This window comes from Varanus komodoensis, unplaced genomic scaffold, assembly GCF_004798865.1.
Source record: "Varanus komodoensis strain SLA01 unplaced genomic scaffold, ASM479886v1 scaffold20_3, whole genome shotgun sequence".
Lineage (NCBI taxonomy): Eukaryota > Metazoa > Chordata > Lepidosauria > Squamata > Varanidae > Varanus > Varanus komodoensis.
In genome coordinates this window covers 28,096-33,297 of record NW_025335588.1, presented here as the reverse complement: position 1 = coordinate 33,297, position 5,202 = coordinate 28,096, and positions in this window count along the sequence as shown.

Below are 5,202 nucleotides of genomic sequence, written 5' to 3'. Positions count from 1 at the left end.
CGGGGGAGCGGAGGAGCGGCGCTCGCCCCGGGACGCGGCCCCGACCAGCCCCAGCGCCCCGGCGCGCCTCCGGGGGATGCCCGCGGCGCCGCGCGGGAGGCAGCCTCCGGCGCGCCCGGCCCCGTCCCTTCCCCCGCTCGCCCGCATGCCTCTCCGGCGCCCGCCCGGATGCCCCTTCCCCCCCGCGCCCCCGCGCAGCAGCCGGGCAGCCCCATTGTCCGGGGCCCCCGCCCGCCCGCCCGCCGCCCGCCGCCCCGCACCTGCTCGGAGGCCAGCTCCCGCTCCAGCTCGCGCGGCCGGTTGTGCCAGACGAGCGCGTGCAGCCGGTAGCGCGCCTCGGCGGCGTCCTCGCGGGCGGCCGGGGGGGCGGCCAGCATCCTTTGGGCACCGGGGCGCGGCCGTCGCGGGGGCTGCAGCCGCATGGGCGCCTCGGGCGGGGCGGGGCGGGGGCAGATGCGGGCCTGCAGCGGCTCCTCGGCCCGCGGCGGGGAGGCGGCGATGCTCGCGGCGGCGGCGGAGCAGGAGCGGAGGCGCCCCGGCCGTGCGCCCTGGTGCCGGCGGCGCACCGAGAGGGCGCGATCGCGGCGGCGCTCGGCCGACACGGGGAGGGGGCGCGGGGCACACGCGCCTCCCCCACCCTCGGAGCTCCCGCCGCCTCTGCCAGGGGAAGTTCTAGTGGCCTCGCCCGGCTGCGGAGGGGGGATCGGCGTGGCGGCAGCGGGGCACCATGGGACTTGTAGTCTCCCGTCGCAGAAGCCTCCCCCGCCGCCCCCCGGCCGGCCACGCGGCCTCGCGCGCCGCCGCCTCTCTCCGCGCGCGCCCATCTTCCGGCGGGGCCCCGGGGGCTGGGGGGGCGCTGAGGCGAGTGGCTGCGTGGAGAAGGCCCGGGAAGTGGAGGGGGCGCCCGGGGGTCCTCCGTGCCACCCCCGCTGGGATGCGCTCGGTGCCAGGAGCGGGGAAGCGGCGCTCCCCGAAGCCTCGCCCGAAGCGTGGCCGAGCCATTCTGCCCCGGCGGCGCCGCTTCTCCCTCGCCCCGGTGGCGCGCGCGGTCCTCCCCCCCCCGTCCTTCCCCCCCCCCGGTCTCCACCACAGCCTTGCAAGGTAGGCGAGGCTGACCTCGGGGGCCAGCGCGGGCGCTGGATCCGGCCGCTGTGCCGCGCTGCCTGCCTCGGGCGCCCCTCGCCCTCTGCCGCGTCCCTCGTGGGCTCGCCCGCGGGGAAGGGTCTCCCCGCCCCGCCTCGCCCTGCTGCTTAGGGAGAGCTCCCGGGGCCCCCGGGCAAAGCCGCCCCCTTCCTCTCTCCCAGGCCTCGCTCGTTCCGCCTGCCGCCCCAACCCAGCACCCTGGGCCCCCATCGCGATGGTCTTGCCCCCAGCAAGCCCGGGGGGCACCCAGGTCGGCCAGAGGGAACAGCGATGGCTTCTGGGGCTCTTTGCTCTCGTGCTGTGACTGGATTTTTTAAAAAATTGGGACTACCTTGGCTTGTTTCTGGGAACATCCCAAGAAGTACAGAGAACATTCCGGTTCTTCTCCACGCCACTTAGGGGGGAATATCCTTATTAGATTTTAAGGGTCCTCGCTGTCCAAGCCTGTACAGCCACTCCCAGGGGGAAGCCTGCATTTACTAACATGGGCCCCCGCCCCAAACCAGGCCAGGCCAGTATCCCAGGATGAGGATCAGGCTGGCGGTGGGTCCGCGCTGTCCGCTGCAGGGGCCTTTCAGGGGCTACACTGGGGCATACCAGGTGCCACCATCAGACTTTCTCCAGGCAAAACATGGAGTTTCCCACTGTGCTGTCATCCCAAAAATAAAGACACTAGTCCTCATGGTTCCAATTTAAAGGGGTGCATCGGAAACTGGTTTTACAGTGTCAAACCACCAGTTCATGTAGCTTCGGACGGTCGACACCGGGTGCACACAGCCGATTTCAGCCGAAAGGTCCAAATTCCACTTTAGGGAAGGTTCTGGGGCTCACACTGCAGTCACATCCACAGCCAAAGGCGAAGGAGCTCAGCTCAGATCCCAGCCTAGTTTAGATCAAGCTCCTGCTGCCAGTTGTTTGGCCCTGAGGGGACCTTTCAACCTTTTAGCCTCAGGACTGCACAAGTTGGGAAGGCCGAGAATAATTGGGAGAACGTGGCCCTCTGCGACCTCAGGAAGGCTGGATTGGGCCCCGGATCCTGAACCCCTGCAGTTCTCCAGTGTTTTGGCTGCCAGGGCTGAACTTTTGCTGAGAACGTCCTCGCCCTGCCACCTCTGAGCGCATGACAAGCATTTTAAAGGGGAGCACTGGAAATGTTCGAACCTCTTTTCTCCTCCACACAGTTTCTGATCCCAAAGTCGTGGAAGAATTCCGCCTTTATGGGGCTGGATTCCTGCAAGCTAAAACCATACACAGAATGGTATCCCATTTTCTCATTTTATTTGCATTCCATTTTCAATTCGAACTGCTCTGTGCCCTGGATGTTTCCCCTGTAATACATCCAGATGGCATTAGCTATAATATGAAATAAAAATATAGACTATAGAAACTGGGCAGCTCCTGGAGAGCTCCAGGGCTGCTTTTCTGCAGAGTACCTGCATTGGCAAAAGGGCTGGGCTAAATGCTCTCTAGTGTTCCCTCCAGCTCTAAGGAGGGCCACGGCTCGCCAGAGACCTACCCCGTCGTGGTCCTGGGGGGGGCACTTTCACACAATCCACCCCATTGGCTGCACCCATTGTCCTGATTCCCGTTTGATTCCCTCCCTGCAAACGCGCAGCTTTTATCTTGGATTCCAAACAGGGTTTGGCTTTCTGGAGGTTTCGCAGCGCAAGAAACCGGCGTTTGCCAACAGCAGGCCCTCTGTTGCAGACAAATGCCCACCCCACCTTGACTGTTTCTTGACAGCCAGTTTTCCTGGGATGGTGGAGGGATTGATCCGGAGATATTTGGGGTGCGGAATTTCAGCTCCCCTCAACCCCAGCCAGCGCTGAAGCTGGTGCTCTGGCAGCAAAGATCGGCCATTTCTCTTCTGTAGGGAAAAGGGGGAGCTCGGGAGCTTAGCTCATTCTGCACCCCGTTCCCAGGACAACTCTCCTACTCCATCCGCCCGTCTCTCTCTCTCTCTCTCTCTCTCTCTCTCTCTCTCTCTCTCACACACACACACACACACACACACACACACACACACACAGAATGGTGCTTTTATTAGAATAATGATCACATCAATAAATCAGCATACTGCAGAGGAGACACAACTCTCCAGGGTGCCTGTGTCCAGAAGCCCCGGGACAGGCGCAGGGCACCCGGAGACCAGCCCCGCGTGACAGCTGGGATTCTGGCCAGTCAGCCACACGCAGATCCAGGTCAGGAGGAAAGATGCGGCCCGAGGGTTGTCCACGCTGCTTCCACCGTCCAAGCGGAGAAATGGCTGCCCCAGGCCCGTTTAGTCACGCAGGCCGTTCGTCCGTCCGTCTCCTTATATAAGCGAGACGGGCAACAGCCTTCCTTCTTTCACGCCAGCGTCTACAATTTCCAATAGCTGGATAAGGGATGGGGCCGATGGGAGGCCGAGCCGGGAAAAATATCACGCCAAGCCTGCGGAAGGCATGTGTTCAAATTCTGAAGTCAGCCCACCTCTCAGACACGGGCTGAGCGCTTTCTGTCAGCCTAGCCTACCTTGCTAGGTTGTTGTAAAAATAAGACTGTCTGGGGACAAGCAGAGAGGACTTTTTGCTGCCTAAACAGGCATAAGATCTCACCCTAAACACGAACTACCGAAATAAAGAAGATTTCTGGAAAAGTCACACCTGCAAACATGCTAGCAAATGCATTTTTAAAGCAGAGGTCTTTTAGAAGGAGTGAATATAAAATTTTGATGGGATGTGAAATTACAGCTGGGCAGTAAATTTACTTGATCTCTCCTGATGCCACAATATGGCATTGAAAACAACTGGGGCAGAAACCAGGGAAAACTGCAGTGGCTATTTTCCTGCAAAGTCCAACAGCTTCTAATTGGACTGAAAAGAGGAAACTTCGGAAAAATAACAGAAAGGGTGAAAGGGCCCTTGGAAAGGTGAATCAAGAGGGTCTGACATCTTCAGAATGCTTGGTAGTTGTTTGAAACCAAAAGAAGAGGAGGAAGAGGTCTGTAGGAATGGGCAGGGCAGGGCAGAAAAGGAACCAGCATGCCCGAGAGGATGCCAGCATGGTTAATGAATAGCGTCAAGGGAACAGTACAAAGCTTGGGAGACGAAAGAGAACGCAGGCTAAGAAGGAGATGCATGAAGAGGTTTGCCTGGACCACAGAAAGACAAGCAAGTGGGTTCTAGGTCAGAACTTGCCCTGGGAGCCGAAATGAGGACACGGAGACGATTCCACTTTGGGCACTTCATGTTCATTGCCCGTCTTCTAATAACAATGGCCTAGTGTTTGGTTTCCTGTACCAGAGGGCAGGGAAGTTGCCAGAGCAACACTGTTTTCACACAAATCGCACAAGGGCCGGGAGGGGGCATGACGAAAAATGGAATGCTCAAGCTTAACGAAGGACAAGCCTTGCTGAGAAAGGATCAGCCTGGCTTCAGGGAAGAAACAGCGAGCCCGGCTTCATGGACGGTTTAACATCGACAACCTGGGGAAATCAGGACAGGTAGCCCCCTCCTGCTTGGTGTTTCTCTGGTATGTGGTATCCAGATCCTGGGGGGCTCATGGCTAGGAGCCATCATGGCTTGTAGCCATGAATGTCTTTCCCCCTCCGATAGCCTTGGAGGACTTTAAAAAAAAAAAAGTTTAAACCAAGAGTGTGGAACATTTCAGCTCAAGAGCTAAATTCAAGTTCAGGAAACTCCCGGGTGGGTGGGGAGGACAGTGGGGGCGTGGCAAAAGGCGAAGTGGGTGGGGCCAACATACCAGTCCATCCGGGGCCACCTTTGCACCTGTCAGGACCTACTCCCGGATCCCTGTCAATGCGATGGGATTTCACTTTCCAGGCCGGCTGCGTGTGCCCAGGGGCCCTTCTCCGCCTTAAGTTCCGTGTTCAGTGCCAGGCCAAGGTAGGCGGAGAAGAAAAAGAGGCGGAACCTCGGCCACCAGTGCCCCTGGGCACGCGCAGAGCGCACCGTTCGTCCCAAGCGCCTCGCTCGCACCCAAGCCGTTCCGCCAGCCCTGCCCACCGTCTCGGCCAGGCCACTTGCTTGCGGGGGGCGCCCCCCGGCCGGGCCCCCG